We start from the raw sequence: 24,742 nt of genomic DNA, 5'->3' as shown, positions 1-24,742 counted from the left end.
TGAACCGAACTGAACCAAACCGGGCTGGGCTGGGGAGGGTCGCCAGGGCATGCGGTTGCCGCTGGGTTGGGCCGACCTAGACAGCCATGTGATTCCCTGCCTGTCCGCCTGCCCTCCTGCCTGCCCGCCTCTGCGCAGGGGATGGGAACGGGGACATGAAACATGTCTGTGCAGCTTCAAGCAGCCGAGCAGAATTCCCCACTGTCATCATCCTCCTCCCCTCCCTCCCTGCAGGCTGCCAGAGGGGAGGGCTGATTACAGCTCCGCTATTGTTCAAGTAACCTACAAATGGATTTGCATGGAGGCAGGTTGGGAGGGGCAGAGGGTGGGATTTATTAGCTGCAGCTAAATTCGTCGGGATTACTATTAGACTGAGAGCTTCTCAATGGGAATGATCCCTGGGTGAGCGATGGGGTGGAGGGGAGGGACTGGAAAGCTCCTTTTCTGCAAATAGGTGAAGGGGTGGCTGGCTCCAGCCGAGTAGGAGAGGCAGGCAGGGTGCAGCTGGCTGGGGACGGCGCTTCACCTCGGTTTAAACTGTAACCCTCTATTCCAAGCACGCAGCTCCTGGCAGCGCCGCTCATACCAAAGCCTTGACTCAGGGTTATCTGCATGCTGGGTAATAAGCAGCGTCACCAGAGGAATGTGCAGAGAAAGCAGCCATGCTGCTGCAAGCCTCCGCTCGCTCCTCAGGCAAACCACAGATTTAGCAGCCTGCTTCTGCTTCTGGGCTGCCAAACTGGCGAGGCATAGGGGGGCTTCTCCAGGGGGCAGAAACCAAAATAGGGGTTTGACACCAAAATAGCGTTTTGCCCTTCTTTTAAGCAAGTGCTTTTTATGCAAAGCTGCCTGGGACTTTGCTAACCATATTTGAGAACTGAGCCTAGGAAAGGGTGAAGTGACTCCTCAAGTTACGACATTAGTTTATCAGTTTTCCAGATGGGTAATCTCAAGTGTTTGAGTCAGGGTCACAAAGCAAACGCCTATCAGAACAAGGGGGACCATAGCCATTGGTTACTGCCCCAAATGCTAGTCTCCTTTCCTCTGGAATAAAAGCATGTTGTTACAACAACTGTGCAGCTGAACTGAAAAGCGCTTGTGTGACACAGGTGTTGGGGAACAACAACGTTCAGTGCCAGGCCATTTGCCTGCAGCGAGCTTACGTCCTTCACTTTGATAGCTCCAAGGCTGGAGGCTGTTGCTGTTCTTGCTGATGCAACATACAGAGGGCTGGGGTGAAGTAGAGTGCATACCTGTGTGTCAGAGGTAGGAGCTCCCCTTTTGGCTATGATGGAAAGCACACCACATCCTAATCAAAGACAGGACGGGGTTGCTTTGAATTGCTGTATTCCGGATTATCTAAGGCAATCTTACTCTTCATTGCACACATCATGGCAACAAGAGGCAAGATCATAATGTAGCTCAGGTTTTCATTTGAACATGTCCAGACTGGCACACGGTTGGAGTAAGGACAATACACTTTTGTAGGTTTGATGTATGTAAGACCTAGGGGCAGAATTAGGGAGGGAGTGGGAAGCCTGAATATCTGGTCTGCTACTGGAAGATATAGGCCACTGACTCGTAGATGTTGAAAGTTTATTTGATCTAGCTTGATATGCTAGACATTTTCTCTTAGAACTCTCTCAGTGTCTATCTATAACTGATTTCTGTAAAATAAAAAGATGAAGTATAAAACATCTGAGATTAAAACAACTGAAAGAGTACTTGTCTTCCTGCAGCAGTAAATTTTGGAGTATTTTTTATTACATGCTCAAGTATTGTTGATGTTCTTGACTCCGTGTTACATGTAAAGATAATTCCTCCCTGAAGAATTCACACTGCATTGATAAGAAGGGCCAGTTGGCACATTTATTGTATCCCATCTCCTGCAATGAAAGATTATGCTATGTATCTTATCAAAAAGATGCAGCCTTTCAAGAGCTGTACCTTGCTAAGTGCCCATACTTATTTTTGGCAAACATTTGCTGTGGTTTTGAATGGTTCTCTGACTCCAACCCCCAGCTCTTCACCCTCCCTTCCAGCAGTCATCTTTTCTGTTCTGCAACTGTACTCATTCAGCTGTGCTCACTGCATCATTTCTGCTGGAGGGGAGGCAGCAAGAGATGCAGGCATCAAGGATTGTATCAGCTATGTGATCTGTGGATATCTGGTCACATTGTGCTAACGAGGACCCGTGGCCTAAGATAGATTCATTAGTCAGCAGCCTTGATAGAATATCTAGGGGCCTGTGTGACAGTTAAATACCAGGAAGCAATGCAGAAATTCTCATGCTCTTTTGTACCTGTCTTTCCTCATGCTAGAACTGATGACAGCATTTCTTGAGAACTGCACTGCACATGCTTAATACAAAGAGCAGCTCCTTTCAGGTTTTTGCGTGATTAGTTGCAGGTCTCTGCATAGACCTTCCGTGTTCTGATGGCTGGATTTTTACAGTACATATTTTGCAAGTTACAGCTTGAAGCTTCCTCCTTGCAGAATGTTCTGTCATTTTAAGGAACCCCACCCTGCTCTTCCTTGAAGATGTGCAATCCTAGGCTGTGTTTGAGCATGCCTGGGAAGGCAGGTGCAGCCTGGCTGGATCCTCAACATTGCCTGCAAATAAACACTGTTTAAACAAATTGGACTAAAAAGAACATTCAAGATTCAGGTAATAATCAGGACAGGTTTTGCTCTATAGTCTCCATTCTGTGCTTTTCCCATCTCCTCTCCTTCCGAGTTATAACCCAGAATATATGACACGATCAGGTTGCTATGGAAATCATTTACAGCATAAACTATATAACAAAAAAAAGTTCTTAATAGCACCTTTGTTGAAAACAACATCAGGTTAAAGTCACTTTAAATCCCCCTAGATTTCCTTTCTGTTGCTCTAAAGGAGGACTTATGTAAAATTAAAGATTTATTTTCTAATATTTTAAGGAAAATAATCCTTCCAGCATAGAACATGTAAACGCAGTCGTATTCTTCTTCATTTGACCATGCATAGCACATGCATAACTGTCAGGTATGTCCTCCAGCTCAGAAAAGATGGAAGATGCTTAAAGCCAGTGAAATTCTTCAAACCTTAGAAGCAAGGGATCAGATTAGAGCAAGGTTATTTCCCTGCTTGAAGCAGGCCCTTCATGCTCATATTTTGGTCTGAGTCTGTGGGAACTGTAGGCTGTCATCTGCTCCAAACCATTTTCTCCCTAGATGAGCTTTGTAGAGTTGCCCGATTCCTTCCCAGCGCTCTGAGAGTCACCATATTTTATATTACTTACTGCAAGCATTTAAGGCATCAGTCCTTGGCAGCACACACATCCTTACTCTTAGGGTCTTGTCCAAACTAAGTTCTACAGTTTGATGGGGACCCATCCTATTACCACACAGACTTTCTCAATGATGTTCTATTTCAGGATTGTAGAGTCTGTGTACTGATACACCAACTCTCTTTGATGCCTAAAGATGTCTGGATATGGGTAGCTCTTTAACTAAGCTGCTTGAGCCTTTTTGGCTGTTGTTCTGTAAGGAATCCTGGCAATGTAGTTACCAGACTTCTCTTGGTTTTTCATTTGGTTCACAGCAGAATTCCCACACAATTTAAGACCATTTGGTCTCAATTCAACTTTATACCACTCGCTTACTACACAGGAGTTTAACTGCTCTATTGAACAGCTCCATGTCTCAAATGGCACACATATCTGTATACACTCCCCTTGTGCAAGTTTGCATGTCAGCTGTGTATCATTGGAGCATCCCTGCTCTAGGGAGGACCTTCTGTAAGGTGGTGTAGGACTAATAATTCTTCTTTACCTCTTGTAGCAAAATGCCGTAGTCTAACATGAATTCATTCCCTCCATGCCACTTCCTCCATCATGTTACTCATGTTACAGAGGAATTCTCAGGTGGGTGGCAATCCATTCAAGCTCTACCAGCACACCCTGTGGAAGTCATTCCAAGGCTATTTTCATTTCTGCACACACAGGTAGTGATGTTCCCTCGGTGTAAATGAGCACATTCCCTATGAATGTAATGTAGCCCAGATGCCATGAGAGTATGCTTCTGGAGGCAGTCTCAGCCTGGCCAGAACAAGAGCCAAACAGCTCAACATTCCCCATGCTGCTTGGCCCTCCTTTGTTGAGGGGGGATTTTCTGTAGCTACTCAATTTTAATCCTCTATAGCAGCAGCATTAGGCATCCAGGGATACAGGTGTGCACGTGTGTTCTAACTCCATCAGCCCTGAGCTATGCAGGCCCAAACCACCTTCTGCCTGTCCAGCAGTACTCCCCAGGCCTCATGTCAGTGTACATTGCAGCAGTCTCTCCTGCTGAAGTGCAAGCTGCACTTCCTGTTGCTTTTATTGACTCTGCAGGAGGAGTGCCTGATCTGCTACTGATTTTTCACCAGCAGATAAATGGCACTGCCGCTCACAGCACAAGGGTCCATTGACATATATCTGCTTATTGGTTTTGCGAATATCTTTTATGTAGTTGCCCTGTTTTTCTCTTAGTGATAGAGTCCATTTGTCTGTAAATGTGCTTCATGGTGCACAAATTTCTGGCTTACTTTCCCCAAGGATTTCTCTGGCTCAGGGCCCCAAGTCCATTCAGTCATTCAGTTTGTCCCCCTTTGAGAATATCTGCTTGGTGCAGCAAGGCAGACCACACAAATTCATCTATTTAATTTGCTCCCACTGCTAAGTCCTTTCTGTAATTTCTCTGGCTCCTTCTCTGCTGGGTTTGATGATTTTACGTAGTTGGTTTGCTCCAGGATCATGGGACCTTAGGAGAGGCTGGTTACATTTAGCAATTTGTTTGTAGCAATGTTATTTGTGGTATAAGCATTGCAACTCCTACAAAACATTTTTTTCACTTTGGGAATTTGTGGGGTTAAATTAGATTTGTGTGACAAATATGAATGATGAAAGGCCATGAGTCATTGTTCACTTGAAAGTGTGATAGATGTCAGGATTAGAATGAAGTACACCTTACTTGGGACTGAAGAACTACTGTGGTTTTTTACCTTCAGAGCTTGAAATACGTATCACAGAGTTCACAAAATATTCTGAGTTTGGAGGGACTCGCAAGGATCATTAAGTCCAGCTCTTAAGTGAATGGCCCATACAGGGATCAAGCCCACAACCTTGGTGTTATTGGCACTGTACTCTAACCAACTGAGCTATCACTTACAGATACACTTGCGTTCTTGGCCTGCAGGACTTTCCAGTGGCTCTTACAAATTCCTGAGCTTACAGAGGTGGTGCTGAATTACCTCTGTATACATTTCCTTCTAGAAATGAAATTGCTGAGTGTTGAAAGGGAGGGTTGCTGTCAGGAAAGATCAAGAAATGGAAATGTACCTCTTTTGGGATGTGTGTCAAGGAGATCTGGGGGCCCTTAACCTGAAGTAGAGGATGTAGTAAGAACAAGTGTCAGTGGCAAAGGCAAGAAAGGAAAATGATACAAACTCTGTCCTTTAGTAGGTGGGGATGAAAAGGAAAGGGAAACATGCGAAGTTTTCTGGGTTTAAATGCTTGAGAGGTGCTCTGAAGCTGTTGTGATAGACAGACACGTAAAAGCCAAATGATTGCATAGTTATGAGCAGCAAAACTTTGCAGAGAGCAGAGGTATTGGAAATAAAATTAATTATAGTTGACCAACAGGTTGTGAGGTGAAGAGTCCCTCATTACCAATTTGTAAATGAATAAAAAACAAAGAAGTTCCTGAAATGAGAGGCAATAGATAATGAGAAGCAAGGTTGTCGCAAGATGATGGTTCTTAAATGTTGATCTTGTCGAATACCTTGGTGGTCATTATTGTTATATTCTTGTGTCAGCAATGGTGTGCAGCATAGCTTTTGAAGACAAAGACAGGGTTGTCTTAGAAATGCTTATGATTTAAATACGAAAGGAGAAAAACCAAGAAGGGATGTTGCAATGTTTGAAAGTGCTATTTGAGCATTAAAAAATCAAACAAGTAGGACTTGGCACACTGCTGATAGGTGAATGATCCAGACAGTAGCAGGTTATATTTACGGCATACACAGTCGTGCATGCTGTGAGGAAACAATTTTCCTAAGTATATTGCCTAGTTTTTAAAAAGGTACCAGGGTATTTGTGGGGAAGGTCTGATTGCCACTAGATAACTTATTGGAAGCTTACGAATATAAAATGGGCATCTGATCAGAAAGTGAATGCCAGGATTCTTAAGCAATGAAATGCTGGATGCTGTGTGGAGCTTTCTACTGCCATGACAGGAACCAAGATCTGCCCTTACCTGAAAGAGTATTGGTGACCCCATCTTAAAAATTATAATGAACTGCTTGAAGGGGTTTGGAGATAAGCCCGTGAGAACAGTTAGAGACATGCAAAAATGTCTCTGCACCACAGCACAAGTGCAGTTATTATTTATTCTACAGCTAAAGCCCCTTAGTATGCATAAGACTTTGTAGACAACTGGGACAGGTCTGTGCCTGAGGAGTTTGCCTTTTGAGCAAGACAGAGCACAGCAAAAGGAAGCAAACCAAAAGAAGTGTGTTGGTACATGTGGGGAGCAGGGAGGCAGCAGGAGGCAGAAAGAGCCACGGGAGAGAAGTCAGGGTCAAAGGTATCGCCAGAGCCCTCCCACGGTATGCACTTACCTTCCAGCTAGGCAGGCCCCTCTAGTGTTGCTGTGGTGAGGCAAAGCTTCTTGTTTCATCTGTGAGGTGTGACCTGTCTGCTTACAACTGCAGTACTGTAGGAAATACTCTCCAGACTCCACAAATGGTTTTCACTGGCTTCTTTTTTTACATATTCAGATGCTTTTAGAGCAGCTCTAAAAAAGGAAAAGCATGGAAAAGCAGCTGCATTACACAAACAGCAAAAAAATTCAATTTTAATTCAAAAGCAAATTTTGGGGGACTTGTATTGCTATGCTTTAATATTCATGCACTCAAGATTTATTCGTACAAATGAATTTTAAGTTGAATTCTAAGCATGAAAAAGGTAGTATTGCACATTTTATTATAAACTTCATGCTAGGTTACCAAACATGACACAAAATCAGTATAATTTGAGATGTGTAATTAGCCAGCATATCAATAGACCTAGAAATGTTCATCATATAATCATTTTGAGTGATGAAAGTCTTGAGTATTTTCTAATCCAGTTGCAACTAATTTCAGAAGAGAAGAAAATAATATTAATAGAATATGTTTTTTGTTGCATATTATTTGCTCAGTTCTAGCATTATGTATGCAAATCAGGTAATTTTGTACCTAATTGCCTGATTTGCATGCATAAATGTAGGTTGCACATGTGCAAATGATTTCATTCAAATTTAGTATATGCCTAATATGTAAAGTGGCTGAAAACTTGAATATATGTATCTGAATAACACCGAATTTTTGCTTAAATATAACCCAAAATTTGCCACCAGCTTTGGAGGTCAGACGAAGTAGATGGCCTTCTTTGGATGATTTTGCAGGTGCAGTAACCCTGGAGTTGTAAATTTTTCTAGAGAAACAAGGAATTATGTGAATGCCCAGTGAGAGAAGTAAATAAAAAGGTTCCTGTTGCTTTAAATGCCATAAGAAAATCACAGAAAAATGTGACACTTGCCAAGCGGAAGAAGACAGAATCACTCAAAAGAAAATGTGGCTTTCAAAGTCTTAGATGATTTATCAGACAATGAAACCTAAGATGAAATGTGTGAAAATACAATACTAAAATCTAAGTGCATTAAGAACTCTTTCAGATAATATCATGGCTATAAAATGAACTGAGCTGACAATTCTTGTGAATGAAGTTCTGTGACTTTAGGAGAAGGAGATCCATGGGCAAAGGATAGAAAAGCCTCATATGTTCTGCCATGCCATGCATTTCACCTCTGATCTGGAAGATAAAGAAGATCCATACTTGGAAGATTAGCAGAAAAACAAACAAACAAACAGAAAAAACAGGCTCAAGAGCCTGTTTTGTTACGAGTCTTTCTGAGAAGCTCCCAGTACTGGGATCAGATGCATTGTCACCAGCAGTTTTCATAATGATGTGGAAGAGCAGGAAGTGTCCCTGAGGAAGGGAACTAAAATTACCAACAGCATTTTTTACTGTGGCATCAGCTGTAGTCTAATAAACAGTGGTAGGCTGTTTTCTCCCTATTACTCAGAGCTCCTCTGCAAGCTTAATTTGCATACACATGGATGACAACTACTGCTAAAATAAGCATGTAGAGAAATTGGAAGCAATTTAGAGGCACATATGGACTCAGTTCCAAATTCTCATTCACACTAGTAAGAAGTGCAAGCAGGGTCAAAACAGGTATGATATATGCTTCTTCCAATGTTCCTTCATGCCGGCAAGAACTCTGAAAAATTATGGCTGTAAATCAGAATTTGGCATAAAATTCTTTTCTGTCCTTCTAAGGGCTGGTCTGTCATAGCCCGGCTGACATGAGTATGGTACAGATGATTTCTGACCAGTGTAGCCTTGCTAATAAGAATTTCTAGTGTCAATGTGTTTATAATGGCAAAGACGTGCCTTTCTTGGAAGAGGTTATTTTACTTGAGAGAAGGGGACAAGATGGAGTACATATTACTTTCTGTAGGAATACACAGCAGCAGGCATGGAGGGGAAGGTAAGGAGGGTTGCCAAGCACTTTTGCATGAGGTGTTCTGGAAGCTTGTGCTCTGGGTGGGAAACCATGTGAGAACTGGGGCCACAGCTCTTAGTCTCCTCACCTGGTGAACCTGTTCCATGCACAAAAGCATGGATCACCGGTAGAAGCCTATTTGTGGTGCTTTCACAGGTTGCCTACCCCAGAGAGGTGCTCCCTAACACAGGCTTGACTTTCAGCTCATTTTTTTGCTCCTGGGCATACAAAATGGTTTTGATTTAAATGAGAATCAAACTCACCTTTTTCCTCTTGTTCTATCAGTGGGACAGAAAGCCCTGCTTGACTAGCTGTCTTACCTCTTTGTTTGCGTGATAACCTCATCAGAGCAGCACATGCAGAGGTCTGCATAAAAAAAAGTAATCTCAGACACTGGGCTGTATTCCCAATTCACTCTCTGAGTGTTTAGCTAAACCAGAACTTCTGTTGGAAAGGTGCTCTGTTGTTTGACTAAAGACTGTAATTTCTACTTATTATCATTTCATCATAAAGACACTTTCTATTTTCCAATTTTTCAGTATAAGTGAAAAGCACTGCCTGATAGCCTTGGACATTGAAGGTTTCTTGTTTCCTCACAGAATGGATATAGCTTGGGTAGTATTAGCTTCCTTCTCTCCACAGCTTCTTGTTCCTCCCCAGTTTGGTGTTTAGGACTGATTCCATTCTTGATCTCTATTCTGAGTCTCATCTGGTGTGTTTTCTGCAATTGAGGCAATTGATGCCTGTTGCAATGCGGGATTTCGGGGGGCCAGCAGTGCTGTGAGACTGAGCTGAAACTGCAACTCTGTCTCAGCAGCACAGAGCATACAGAACAAGCACCACATTTCAATGGCCACCAGCCCAGGCAGAGGGATGGGATGGGATGGGATGGGATGGGACGGGACGGGACGGGACGGGACGGGACGGGACGGGACGGGACGGGAAGGGAAGGGAAGGGAAGGGAAGGGAAGGGAAGGGAAGGGAAGGGAAGGGAAGGGAAGGGAAGGGAAGGGAAGGGAAGGGAAGGGAAGGGAAGGGAAGGGAAGGGAAGGGAAGGGAAGGGAAGGGAAGGGAAGGGAAGGGAAGGGAAGGGAAGGGAAGGGAAGGGAAGGGAAGGGAAGGGAAGGGAAGGGAAGGGAAGGGAAGGGAAGGGAAGTCAGCACATCACATACCTGAACCATCTTTTTCCCCGAACAAGAGCCCCATGAAGGGCATGACACTGTAAATGCACGGGCACAGGACAAACTTATACCAGAATCCCAGAAGGGGAAGAGCATTTGCACCTGCACTTTCATCTTTTTCTTGTTGCCTGGGAGATTACTGTAGTTTCTTGACTCAGATCTTATGTTGCTTCGTAATAAATTTTTGCAAAGAGATACAGCTTTTTCCTGGTTCCCTTTTTGCCCTCTTTTTTGTAATCCCTGCTTGGCAGCTAAAGTGGTCTAACATTTTATGTAACTGGTAGCAGAAATGATTGCCAAGGAGTGAATTGTTTTTTGAGAACATCCCTCCCCTTGGGTTAAATATAGGTTGCAGCATCCCAGTATAATGAAAAGATTGGAAAACATTTACACGCTGGAGTATTTTCTTCTTTGTAGTAACAGAGTAAGACATTCACAATTGTGAATATCATGCTTGCAAAGACAAGTTTAGTTAGCCTCCATCTTTATTGTATTTAGTCCCTACACTAAAATGTTTCCCATTTAAACCAAATTCTCTAGCCCTTGTGTTTTATTACCTTGTGATGTGCTGTTGGCTACAGCATACTGGTTTATTATCTTACCATGTGCATTATGAAACTCGCATTGGTTTTGTACTGCAATATTGCACAGGATGCTGGAACAAGAATGTCCAATCCTTTTGATTATAAAATATGAAAGCAAATCTGGAGAGGTTTTACTGCCCCAGAAATTAGATGTGTATTATGTTGTTGTTGCCAAAGACACTTGATTTCAAACACATTTACAGTTGCCATAAACTCTGCTTTGTAACCTGAAAGCGTCTGTACTACTACGATTAAAATCTTTAAATTCAGAAAATGGTTAAAATTCAAACTGGAAAATAAAGCCTGAGAAACACTTAGCCTTGCTAATTCAAACACCATCTCCATATCTTTTCTACATATACACATGTATGCACATGCATTCCCAATCTTGCATATACATTTGCAAACTCACACATTCACTTGCTCAGACACACATTTACAGGCACTCTCACACAGAGAATGTGTTCTGCAGTATAGCTGGTACACAGGGTATTTTTGAAGACAGAACAAGATGACTATAAATTGACACTTCCACCCACTAATGAAAAAACGCCAAGAAAACCTCAGCAGAGAATGAGTTTTGTAATGAATGCTGAACAATTTTCATTGACAAAGCAAAAAGAAGCAAGTGGATGGCTGATTTAAATGTTGAATGATTAATGCACAGAGAGGCGGCTGAGGAAAAAGACAAATTCAGGAGCAACTATGGAAATTTATGTATGAGAGAGTCAGCACCATATTCTGATCTCAGTTACACAGTTGTAAATCTGTTATCTTAATGGAAGTATTCAGCTTTTATATTTGCATAGCATAAGTGAAAATAGAATTTAACCCAGAATGCGTTTTCAATTGTGTATTTGCATGACTGAAAGGGGAGAGATGTGTATGTTTGCATGTGATAAACTGCAAATACATGAGACTTTTTGTATCTCTTGGTAAGAAATGTAGAGAATGAATATGTGTGTGATTGTGTACGTGCGTGCCAGTTGTGGGGCTGTCTGACAGTGAGTGGGAGGGTGAGAACGTGTTTGTTCCTAGACTCTGTGGTTGAGTGAAAATGGCTCCTGGAAATGCTGTTTCAGATTAGAGAGTGACGACTGGAGAGGTGGATATTTCATTATCTTCCTCTTTGTGTGGTGTTTTGGAGTTGTGTGTAATTGTGAAAGCAGAGCTATATATAATCCGGTCACACATGTGGTGTCCTCGAGATTTATAGTGCCTGCTAATGCCAGAATCTTTGGGGTGTTTCACTGTGCTAAGCAAAACTCCTCAAAGACCAAGGCAATGCAGATCCCACCTGACTTTTCTCATGTACCAAGAAAGAAGAAATTCTCCTTCCTACAAGATGCCTGGTTTTATTCCTAAATTTGTGTGTAATGCTCATCACAATGTAGAGTGAGTGCTGTCTCTTGTCCTTGCCTTGTGAACTGGGGCCATTCCCCACCCGCCTTGGGGGTGTGTGTACTGGGAGAGGAGGGTGTGGAGGTCACAGGCAGTAGTTTGCTGTGTGCAAGCATCTGACATGCACAGGCTATATTTTTAGCTGCTCCAGATTCTCTCCTGGCTGGGATATGATGCTGAGGAGTTTATTGCTGTAAGGATGTGCCTAGAATACCAGGCAGCCTCAGAAATTTACTGTGCCGCAGAGGCCTGACTCAGTGCTGCTCTGTGACTTTCCTGTGTTGCTTCTGCGCTGGAAGGAGAAAAAATGGTTCCTTGTGTTCCTGGCTGCTGCTGGCGCTGGAGAGACAGCTGCTGTGATTTACTGAGAAGCCCGGTCGCAGGGAATGACAGCAGCTCTGGATCTGGCTAAACTGTAGTTTGCTTGGTGAAGCTGCTCTCAGATTTCTTCACAAATATTACTCTACACTTTTGTCTGAACATTAGGAATAATCACATTCTGCGTTTGATTTGTGAATTTCCCAAACATGTCTATAATGCCTCTGCAAGTAGGGTTTTTTTGCAGCTGTGCACACTAAATGCTTCCAAAATATTAGGGACATTTCACAGGTAGTTTCTCTGTAGGGCATCTCAGGAGAGAACAGGGAGCCATGGCCGTGGGTGGATTTCTGTACACCTGGCTGTGAGGGACGTGGACAGCCAGCCAGAGGAGTGAGAATTTGATAAGGATAATACTCCCTGTGGTGAATCCTGTAGGAAATTAAATTACATTCATGGTCCTTCTGTCCCACTGGTGAGGATGCACCTGCAGGTTTGAAATGGTGGTTTCAACCTCAAAACCCACTTTAATTGTGAGATTAAAATGGTGGGATTTAATTGTGAGATTGTACATTTACCAAGTTAAGTTACATATATGAAAGATCAGCAACTGACTTCCTGACAATCTAAATTCTGAGGAGCCCAGCTTGTCCCTCATGAGTCAAGTGAAAGAGCATAAACGCTTGATGAAGAAAAATTATTTGTACCATCAGATATTTTTAGAAAGAAGAAACAAGTAAGGGATACCCTGAAGAGCCTGAGCAGGATGCTCCTAAGTCCATCTGCTTGAGAAACACGCTAAGATCCCGTGTATTCACTTGGGGTTTGGCTGTATTATATTCCACAAGGAGTGGGCTTTCCTCCATTTTCCAGCCTAAACGATTCTATGAATCTATGATCGCAGCCCGAAGGAGACTGGAAATGAGGAGCTGACACCCGTCTGCTCTTGCTGGATCCCGAGCTCTGCTGGAGGCTCCCTGCTGCCCTCTTGTTGCTGGAAATGACACTGGAAATACGCGCACTGTTTTCACGTTGTGATGGGAGCTTGACTAATATCCTCACATTTCGGGGAAAATCGTAGACCTCTCATAGGAATGTCTGTCTCATTGCTGTGGCATCCGGAATAACAAATACGGCAATCGCAGCTATAGTGCCTAGCGCTTGTCTGAACTGCCGCATACTCGGAAGCACAAACACGACTGAGGGGCAAGCTCGAGAGAGGACTGTAGGCAGAGGCAATTTATTTTTTCAATTTTTTAGTCTTGCAAAGTACAGATGAGCTTTCAGCCATACAAGTTCTCCCATCATGCTTACTTTTCCCACATGCTTACTTTCCTAACGTGCGACTACTGCTTTAGTAAATGATAGAGACTGAGACTAAAGTCATGAGTGTTTGCAAAGCAGCCCCACTGAATGCCACACACAGAAGGCTTGAAGAGGCTCTGTATGGGAATGGGAGATTCTGTATTTTAATTTTGTATTATTCTTTACTTTTCTTAGATCCCTAGTACTCTGACATTGTTGTCATCCACATTGTATTTATGAAATTTATTTGAAATAATTTTTGCAGCTTGCAGCTCAGTTCCTGCTTGGTTTGCTGGGTGGTTTCTTTTCTGGGAAAAAAAAAATCAAATTGGATTCTAAATTGCTCCTTGTTTGCAAAGACCAGTGGCTATGAATGGGGTACAGAGAATGAACTTTACTCTGTCCAGTCATGAACGGTAGCCAGGTCAGGGCTGAGCCGCATTGGCAGGAGGCAGTGATGTGGGAAGGTTGCCCTGCCATTATCTATTCTGTAGACAAGCAGCAGATTTAATTCTCAGAGGATCTTAAGCCTATAATAAAATCTCAATGGGAAGAAAAATCCTGACCCAGAAGGCAGTGGCATGTTCTACTTGTCCTCCATAGTCGTGGGTCTAAGTGTGGCTGTGCATCAAGGGAGCTGTGTGACAATTTTGTGGAGCCTGTGTATCAGAAGAAACCCATCCCCCAGTGTTCTGCTGAAGTCACTGTGAGGTATATATTTATACTGCTAGTGAAAAACAGAAGGAAAAATGAGAGTGTCTCTAACACATGAAATCTGCAGAAAAATACACATTTGCATGTTGGTTTTAAGCAAGGAATCTTTGCTGCTAAGAGAATAGCAGTGTATATGCTTTTTTCCTCTTGTGTGCTGTTTCCAATGTTCCATGAACATGTACTGAAAACCTGGCATTTTTCTCGAGTTGGCACTGCTGGGTGACCTCATACACCTATTTGTCATCTCAGCAGTTTCAGCTTCAGTGTTCTTCCTTAGATTCATTAAGAAAATATTTACCATCCAAAGAAAGGAAGCACCCTGTGGCCTGCTGTGCTCCCTACAGCCAGGCCAATAAAAACAGAGCCCCAGAGCACTTTCTGAGGGTGCAAGGGTGACTCCAGGGCACTTCTGTTCCCTTGAAAACAGGAGAAATGGGTCAACTCTACCAAAAATGACCCAACCCTAGTCATGATGGCCTTCTTCATTTGAGGATGTTAAACTGGATCTTTGCAAGGTGATTCACTTAAAAAAAAAACCAAACCTTGTTTTCTAATAAATCATGGGTTTTAGACTGGGAGGCTGAGATGAAAATCTGCTTTCCCTTTAGTTTGGGGTTTATGGGGGTTTTCCCCTACAAGTCTCTTTTTAGTCACATGTGCACAAGCTTGTTATCAGAAAAGCTGCTTGGGATGGCTGAACCTTTTTGTTCTAATGCAGTACGTGCCCGATTTTTCATTGAAGGAAACAAAATGGAAGCTATTATCTGAAGGCAGCTTTCATCATAGCAGCAAGGCGGGGAGCAGCTCAAGTATAATAAGACAAAATGTGAGACAAATGTTGCCTCCTCCGAGCCAGCATCTGACCTCGACAGTGAGCGCCTTCCGCTAAGCTGGCTGTTTACAGCCCCTGCTCCGGCATCCATCTTGAGGTTTGTGGGATGTTGTTTTTGTTCCCATCCCTCCATCTGATCGAGCACAGGCAACGTATATTCCTCTGCCTTCAACCCCGACCCTGAGGTATGCTGACATCTTGATTTCCTCCCCTCCTCCACCTCTCCTAGCCCAGCGAGGAAGCTGGGAGAACAATTTACAGAGAACGAGCAGGCCTGGAGCCAGGGAGTCACCCTGCTGCTGTGGGGGGAAAGCTACATTTGGGAAGTGAGATTTTTCCTGTATTGCCGAGGCCTGGGTGTGCAGCGCCATCTCCACTTGACCTTGCAAAGCAAAATAACTCAGTAGCATGAGCTCGCCTTCTTTTTCTCCCCTCTCCTTCCCCTTCCAGGGAAAAAGCCACCAAGTGCAGCAGCACGAGCTGATTCAGGCAATGGGTGTTCAGGCCCTTCAGAAAATGGGGCTGGGAGGAGTGATGGAGGAGGGGTTGCAGACCGTGCTGCTGACCTGCTGAATTATGACTTTAATGCAGTCACTTTAATAACTTGCTGTAGCTCCAACCACCAGATGCAATTTATGGCAAAGCAGGCGCCCAGGCATTTTTCTTTCTATGAAGACTAAGCAGATCTCTGATTACCACCCCCTCCCCCCAAACCATTACCTTCCCCCGCTTGCTCTGCTAATGGAAAAATGTTATGTGTCGATGTGCTTTTTCCCCAAGCCCTGTTTTCAGGAAATGGTGGAGAATGAGAAACTAACACAAGCGCGCACATATGCTTTTGCAGGAAAGATTGCTTTAACTCCATTCTTTAACCACGCAAAATTCCTCCTGCTAGCAGAATTGCCAGTTCTTTTTTCTAAAACCTTACAACCTCAGCCAGATGCAAGGCAAATTCCAGGATTGATTTGTAGGGAAAAAGAAAGACCTCTCCCTCCATCTGACCAAAATCATCTGAAGTTTGAGTGATTTCACTGCACACTACAAAGCCTGCAGCTCTTTAGATCTCCCTGCTGTAAAGAAAGCTTGAATACAAGCCACAAACAAACAAATAAACAAACAAACAAAAAGAACCTGGGAATGATTAATAGGCAAACTGAACTCAAGTTTTAATTTTGTAATTTAATGTTTGTATACAGTAGATGGGTACATTGAGAAAGAAATGTACAGATAGGCAGCAGATTCCCTGACAGTTCTCCTATTTTCACGACCCATTCATTTTCCACCTAAGAGATTAATTCTTCCTCCCACTTTCTTCTACTCTCTCTTTTTCTGTGATTTGCATGATCATTTTCTGCATGTATTATGAATTACTGTTTATCTTAGTCCAGCCTGCAAAGCAATTTCCCAAATAAATTTCAATGGATCAATAAATTCAGATTCTGTTTTCTCTTCTAAATTGAAGGAAAGAAAAATAGTAAGATGAAGTAAATGTTTTCTTTTTACGTAAATTGAACAAAAACCTGAGTTAAACACATATGCCTATTTATGAATTCTTAGGGCTCACACAGAAGCCCTGTGATTCAACTGTTTTGTATCCTACTTTTGATTTTCCTTTCCCTTCCTGAAAAAAAAAAAACCTACTTGGAACTGCAGCCCTGAAAAATGGTGTGTACTGCTTTGAACCCACTGAAAGAGTGTCCATACAAGGACTAGCAGATAAGTCCTTCGTGACTGTTAAATATTTATCAGCAAGGCAAATTCCTCCTAGGTTACAGCAAGTACAGTTTGGAATGACCTGTCTCTGTGCTTTCAAAAATGAGCAGCACATTCCTGCAAAACATCCATCCCCTCATTCAGCTAGGATAATGTTTTCCTCTCAAGCTTTGAGATAGCTTGATTAACATGTGGCATATACAGCAAATTTCTTAGGGAAAAAAAGTAGTAACATATGGGAGCATTCAAGTCCCAGAAAGAAGAGTATAAATTGGACGTTTCCATATGGGTTCGGTCTGATGTGTCTGTCTATCTGTGTTTAGAGTGACCTGCCCTGATTGTACCAAGATTGCATTACTGTCTCCAGTACTGCAAGATGCACCTGCACGCACACACTCAGCCACACAGGTATTTCTTTTAGGTGTGATGAGTTGTCTTTGAGCAACTGAATTTATCTCTGCTTACTACAGAGACAGCTGAAACCAGATTCCCGACTTTCTGAGGGTTAGAGTTAGGTGAAATGAATCTTTGCTCAAGCATTCAACCACAGCTCCTTGGCTTGTGCCATTAGCTTCCTGAATTCCCAGATGACTTCCCACCACAGCTTAGCCAGGCCTGGAACTGCTTATTTTCTCTGAAGGGATGAGGTGAAATGCAGTTAGTTCAGTGAAGCCAGTGGCATTTCAAAATTATATGTAAAAGTATGTATTTGTAGTCGTGTTTTTCAAATGTTGTCTAAATATCCTTAATTCTTAACAGGCTCAAAATACTCTCTCGGGTTGTGATGTTTTTTAAAAATCCTGTTCAAGTGTTTATCAAGCCCTAAGGAAAACCGCCCATGCAGTGGTCAGTAAGTCGGCAGTACGTGAACAGAATGAAAGCAGGCGCTTTCCCCGGGGCAGTGCCCAGCCCAGGTACTGCTCCAGCGGGAGCACGGCGCCTCCAAGGCCCCCGGGAGCCCGCTCTGGTTCCGGCCGAGGGGGCCGTGCCCCGGCCGTGCTGGCTGCGGAGCCGCTGCGTGCTGCCCATTTGCCCAGGGTGGCTGTGCAAGAGCTCAGGCAGAGGCGAGAAATTCGGAGAGCAGCCACGAAGTTGTGAGGAGCTTATAAATGGCGGCGCGTGTGACTTGCAGGTACTTGCAGGATTGCAGGGACTTGGTGACACCGGAGCTCATTCTGGAGACTCGTCTGATTCTGCTATGTTTTCCTTTTTTAAACCTGGCCTTAGATTAAAAATGCCTCGCTTCCAGCTCACATTGCCTTTTAAATGGCTCTGTAAAGCCCTCTCGCGGTTCCCAGCTCACATCAGAAGCAGGGCTGGAAGTGTTTCACTGCAGAATAAACATACGGGCTGTAAATCCTGTGATTCAGAAGATCGCCTGCAGTATTCCTCTCCGCTGTTGCCATAGGTAACCGGGCTCTGCAAAACACCATTTACCCTGGAATGCAAGGAGACACGGAGCTCAGCAAGGGCACTCCGGTTAACCCTTTCCTAGTAGAAAAAAAAAATAAATCCCTCTGGTGATCCCAGCCGAAACTCCTCTCTCATGCGTGTAGGTTCACACACAATAAACCCGCAGCATGTACATTATGTACGTTGAGGCAAATTACCCGCAGAGCGCGGCCCCAGGCATCTGCACATGCACTCGGCGAGAATGGCGGGTTTCTTGTCGTAGTGCAGAGCCAGGCAGGCCGTGGCAGGGTGTTTTCGGGACTGCTGACTCACCGGGGCTGTGTGGCGCACAGCCTCGGCCATGAGCCCGCGGGACGGGTTAAACTGGCACCAGATGAAGGAACTGAAAGGCAACTGAATGAGGCTGGCCCGGTCTGCAGTCCAAATCCAAGGTTTGTGGAGCGGTACTTGTCAAATTACTTAAGACAGGACCTTAGAAAGGAAGACTTTGAGCTCATACTCACCACAGAACTTTTTGGGGTTTTTTGGTAGCTAGCAGGGGATCCCTAAGGTTTACAAAGTTTTTGCCAATGCCATCTAAATGGAGACTTATCAAGTCAGACACTGAGTGCAAGTTTAACACTTTCTTTCTGCCTCACACTTCTTTGCAGTCCAGGCACTTTAATCATCTCCTCATGGTCTTCTACTCCATTGCCTGAGGCACTGAATGTGAATAATCAATAGTTATCTGCAGTTTAAGAGAACAGGGGCAGAAAGTGGCCCCCACTTTTTTCTTCCTCTAATTCTGACTTACCTGTAGGCTAATGTGGATCCCATCAGAACAAGAGCTGAAGCGAGACACTGTGTCTGAACAGTGGGGGTTTTTTTGCAACAGCCACAGCAGCAATGCTGCCCAGAGAGCAGATAGCAGCATATGCTCTGCCTTTGCCTTTTTTCCCCACATGAAGCAGAGGACTATGTGTGTGTGAAAAGTAAATTCTTAGCCCTGTGTTCCTGCAGGGGTTAATTTATACTGCAGAGAAGCTGCAGGTGAGACTGAAGAATTGTCTCATTTTTCAGTTTCACAAACCCTGATACAAGAGCCTAAATATGTTTTGTTCCAAACCACTGCTGTCTTCTTTCTCACACTCCCCTCTGCAGTTCAATGCATGCACAGATACACACAACCAAATTGTTTTTTCTTTTATGACACAGTATTGCTGCAGGGTCATCTACATATAGGTAAAAATGCAAAATTCCTGCTCTCAAGTGTTAACAATGTTGGGTACTTTCACATCAGAAGTCTGATGGGAATATAGAGAAATCAGGAAACGTGGATAAGGCTGAAATTACATTTATAAAAGATCATGCAGTGGTTGGGAATCACAGCCCATGCATGGTCGAGCCTGTATTGAGACTCCTGTAATCCCTGGGCAGAGCAGGGGGGAATGAAGGAGAGGCCAGTGTGCTTTGTGGGATTCTCTGGCATTACTGGGGCAAGGGGTGTTAGTCCTTCTCTGTTATTTGAACAGTGAGTGCGTATTTTTTAATGGATTTTTTTTTTAATGTTGCTAGAATAAAAAGGAACAGGCAAGAGAAAATGACCCCAAATCATAAGGGGATTGCTGTCTGTGGAAAAGTGTGAACACAGAATGAAATTGTTTTCCTGTGAAATTCTTTTTTTCATGGCTTGTTTCCATGCCACCATGGAGAAGAATGGTGAAAAAAATGATATACAAGGAAAGGTACTTTTAAAGATTCCCAAGAGCTACTGATTGGGTGTTGCTGTTTCACATTCCCCAAATTGCTGTTACATCAGTCTGGATGGTTGAGATAAGCTGTAAGAGAGCTTAAAAGCTATGGAACAATGCATGGAAGCACAGTGATATTTATGTGTGCGCTGACTTTTTTGATTTATAGGATTTATTTGCATACTCCCTTGGCATTGCCAGAGCTTCTCTGCAGACCTAACACTTGATCCCCTGTTTGTGCTGAGTCCCCTGGGAGCTGTTTACATTGTGGGGTACCTGCTGAGGTGTCAGGGACAGGTTGTGTGGGTGGGGAAATGGGAGCACGAGATCAGAAACAGGAGTGTCTGCGGGGCAAAGTGATAACTGGACTAGTTGAGCCTCAGCCATTTCCTGGAGATCTGAAAACCACTGCAAGCACTGAAGAAGCTGAGGTTGGAGCTTGTTCCTTTTCCTGGTTTTATATGATTGCCTTAAGTCAAGGGTATTTAAATGTCAAGTTTTTATGTAGTCCTAAATTTACTTAGGTTAGGGTGTTTATAGCAGAAGGTTTGTGTCCTTGTGCACTCCTATCTGTGTACTTGAATGATGATAAATGCCAAGGCTTTCTTCTGGGGCTTGTGTTTTTCCACAGCCGAGGTGACACATTCCCATTATGTTTAACCTTCTCCCCCAAGAGTTGATACAATTTATTTCTTTTGGAAGGGAAATATCAGAGCTGTAGCAGGCCCAAAGCAATTTTCTTTGAAGGCAGCCTTGGCTGCGACTGCAGATACAGTGACAAAGAGGAGATTGTGGCAGAGCGTGCCAGACGGGCGCTCAGGCAGGAAAGGGTTACTGTCTGCACAGCTCTCTGTGTCTGGAGCTCCAGGCAAAACCCGGAGAGAGACAATGATGTCAGCACTACCTCCAGGCCCAGGGCCCCTTGCCTGACAATGTGGGCAATCCAACACATTCCCATCTGCCACAACAAGAGCATTCATGCTCCCATTTCCTGACCTCTTTGGATTAAAGCATGTGGAGTTAAATATACATCCAGCCCCATGCTCATGCACTTGCATTGCACCAGAAATAGACTTATGGGAAACTGGCTGCAGCTTTTGCCACCCGACACTCAGGATCTGTCTCAACGTTGTCATAGAGAAAAGCACATGCTGGTCTGGTCGGGAGATTGTACAGTCATGTACACATAGCTAAAATACAGTTCGCTTTTGTGCCTGGAAATTCTGCATGTAATCAGCACGCAGTCAGAAAGGGGGGGGGGGGCGGGGGAAGGGCAGCTTAAATAGAAAATGAAGATTAGTCAGAGGCAATGATTTCAGCGTTTTAGCCATCTGAAACTTGCTGAGTTTTTTAGTACCACATAAAAAGTTCTGACAGCAGAGACAGACCTTGGCTGAGCTGGGTGTCTGCACTCCAGGCTGGTGGAAGAGGGAGAGCATGCGGCAGGATTTGCACGCTGCCATGCCGGGTTGGCAGACACAGGGAGTGCAGCTCTGACAAGGAGAGCTTTTTGTTTGCTTTATAGTGAACCCGGTCTGGTAGTGCAAAATTCTAGTAATTAGAAGCATTTATTGCATTTATTCAGGACGTGTGCGTGTGGGGGGGGGGTCTGTTGCATGCACATGGGTTTTGTGTTGTTTCTTTCTCATGTCTGTGGGTGCTGTGTATCTGTGGCTCTATGCCCATATGTATCTCTGCATCTCCATATTTATCTGTCATTTTGTGTCTGCATTGCTCAGTCTTTTTCCTTTTAAGTGTTGAAGTTGCATTTATTTTCTGTGCACAGATGAGTTTTCCCGTACTATACACTAAGGGGAAAAGAAATGTAGGGATAGCTTGCATTTTGTTTTTGTCTTTGTCAAGAAAGTGCTTCACAACTGAGAAATATGAATGAAAAAGAAAATGAGACTATTTATTTTCCTTTCTTTTTCTTTTGTCTACAGTATTCTGTCTTATCTTCCCAGTCATGTATTTTCTTTTCTCTCCCTTTTCCCCCATCTGCAAACTCCTGTTCCCATAACAAATGTTTTAAATGTTATCTATCCTGCCTGTACAATCAGTCCCTTTTTCACAGCATGTTTCTTGTACAGTAATTTTTTTAACAACTCATAGTAGTCCTTAACACAGCAAATTCCTGTAGGCAGTTTGGTTTGGTGTCTCTCCCCTTCATATGGCCTCTGCTTATGGCACTCAGAATCTCAAAGAGCACAACACAGGGGAGCAGAAGAAAAATAAACTCCCCAAAATCTGTAGTTCCCCAATGGCTCAAAGGGGTCTTGGAAGAAGCTTTAGCTGATAAAATCCTTAGAGGGTGGTTGGAGGGGTGAGGCCAAATGGTTAATGTAGGATAAAAACTGCAAACCTTTTAATTCTCTTAGTGTTTGGCTTAACCTTGCCTTGACTCTGAAGAGACGGTGGTAAGTAAGGATGAGCTTGTATTAGAAATAGGATTCTCTCTTTCTGCCCAGCCTTGCCTGTGCCAGTTCCAGTACTACTGGGCAGCAGTGCTACAAAATTTTCTATCAGTTTCTGCTGGTAGAGGTTTGGAACTGCCTCACTTCTCAATTAGTGTAATCAAAGCCAAGACCCTGGCATCTTTCCCAAGAGCTTTCTTCTCCCTGTGAAACACAGAATACTGAAAACCAGTCAGAAAAAGTGGAGCCAGACTGTAGCAAGCATTGGATTTCACCAGTGGTATAATAAGGAAGCTGCCCGTAGTGTCAGCCACTCTAAAGCAGACATACAGACAAGTTAAAGTGGTAATATGCATAATGTCTGTCATCCAGATATTTCAGAGCATATAATAAGCTGTGATTAAATCATTAAACTAAGAACTTCAAAAGGGTCTGGCTATGTCGACTGAGGATCTAAATGCAAGAAATCTCCAGTCTTCTTTCTACCTTGGTACCTGATTTGCCACTGCTATAAGCTAGTCATTTCACACGGATCTTTAATTTTCCCATCAGTACCACCAGGAGTTAATAACACTTAAGCAGAGCACTGCCTCTTATAAAGTTGTTTTGAAGGAAATGGAGACTTACTGAAGGAGTCTTTGTGTGAATTTGCTTGTCAGTTTGAAGTTCTTCAGGAGCAAAGTGGAGGAAGCATGTTAAGCATGAGATAATCATAGAAGGCATGAGATCGTCATAGAAGGCATGAAGGTCTACAAGTGCCAGGGGAAAGACAGTGTTAAAAACAGGAGCACTGCCATTTTCAGGGACCCTAAATTAGGCCGTGGAACCTAGGAAGAGTTAAGTTTGCAGTTTGAACATGCAGTGCTTATGATCCAGTCTTGGTGCCTGATGGATCTCTCCTTTTATAACTTGTCTCAACATCACAAAGCCAAGTAAATAGATGAAAATAGAATGTCTATGTCATGACACCCCATCTCTTAGACCAGCCACCAAAAGTGTGAAGAATATGTCTTGAAGTTTCCCTGCTTTGATTAGGACCATTATTTTGATGATGAGCTATAATTTTTCCCTAGAAATCAGTTTCTCTGTTTATTGCTACACATACATTTCATATGTCTCTCTTGAGCCAGATATAGGCAACCTTGTGAGAAGTGCTCAGGAGCTGTCTTTGAGCAGGGTGAAGGAAAAGAGGAAGCCTGCAAGTCACATCCTCCTGACCACCTTCCTCTTCATCAATGTGTGCAATCACACTGCCCAAAAGAGCAATTCGAGGAGGTTTGAGAATGTATGGAGCAAGTGCTTCATTTCACTTACGATCAAGATAAACAAGGGCGTCAGCTGAAGCAGAGCTTCTGAGGTGTTCTGTGTAATTCAGTGCCAGGCAGTAGTGACTGCTGCTTAGGAGATGGATTTATTAAGATTATTAGTAAGTGTTATTTGGAGGTGACTGAAATCGCTGGGTGGACTCCAGAGGATTAGCTTTCCAAAGATAGCAAATGCAAAACAAAAAAAAGCAACCCCAAACAAACAAGTCACCAGTACCAGCTGTGTTTATTTAATAAAGTCTCTGTACAGGATTAGCTCACAAGCATTTGCTTGTTTTTGTGACTGGAGATATGGGGGATGGGAAGGAGGAACCACCTTAGTATGTAATTCCCCAAGTACAAGCAAAGCTGCAGCACAGCATCTGGCGTGGTTCACAGAGTAGGTGACAACGCGCTGTGAGCAGGGCAGGCAGAGGAGGAATCACCTCTTCCTGGATTGCACCGGATTTAGGCAGCCTAGTGTGCAGCAACTCTGCTACAGAAATAACCTGTGTGAAGAAGGCTCTGCTCGGGAGCTGTCATGTCTCTGTATAAAGGGCACGACAGCTTTAGGCAGGGCATCATGCTGATCTGAGCCCAAGAACTGGCCTATGGGAGAGAGAGCAGCAACCAAAATCAGTAATTTTCCATTGTGGGACTGGAAGAGGACCTCAAAGTGATTGTAGACATGAATTCACCAAACATCACCCCCACAAAGCCTACCTCTCTGGGATAGATGTTGGTGTTGCTAACCCCAGATGTCAAACTGCAGGCACAGAGAGCTGTCCAAGCTCCCACAGAGATCAGGCCAGATGTGAACACAGGGAGGGTGGCAAGAGGGGAAGGTAAAATCAGGAGAAAAAAAGCCATCCCTCAGAAAAAAAACTGATGGAGGAAGGGGCTTAAGGACCATTTTAGCCCGTGTTTTAATGTTGTTAATGTTGCTAGACAAGTTCCTCCAAAATGCTGGTGGTTGGTGGTGTACATCAAATGAGTCAGTTCTGCAGTGTAGCCTGGCTGTCCTGCTTCAGCACTGACACCCAGAAGTAGAGACACGTGGGGGCTTCCTGCTGTCCTTCCAGCCATCCCCAGTATTGCAGTACCAGAAGCATGATCGCCCAAAGGAGAAGTACCCTGTTGCTTTTTTGTAATTCATTTAGGCCCCATTGGGATGTGGCAGGAGAGACTGAGGGATTCTCCAT

This window comes from Chamaea fasciata, unplaced genomic scaffold, assembly GCF_029207755.1.
Source record: "Chamaea fasciata isolate MVZ Bird 193981 ecotype frontalis unplaced genomic scaffold, bChaFas1.0.hap1 SCAF_7, whole genome shotgun sequence".
In the NCBI taxonomy this organism is placed as follows: domain Eukaryota; kingdom Metazoa; phylum Chordata; class Aves; order Passeriformes; family Sylviidae; genus Chamaea; species Chamaea fasciata.
The sequence above is the reverse complement of the archived record's forward strand: the minus strand, read 5'-3'. Positions refer to the sequence as shown.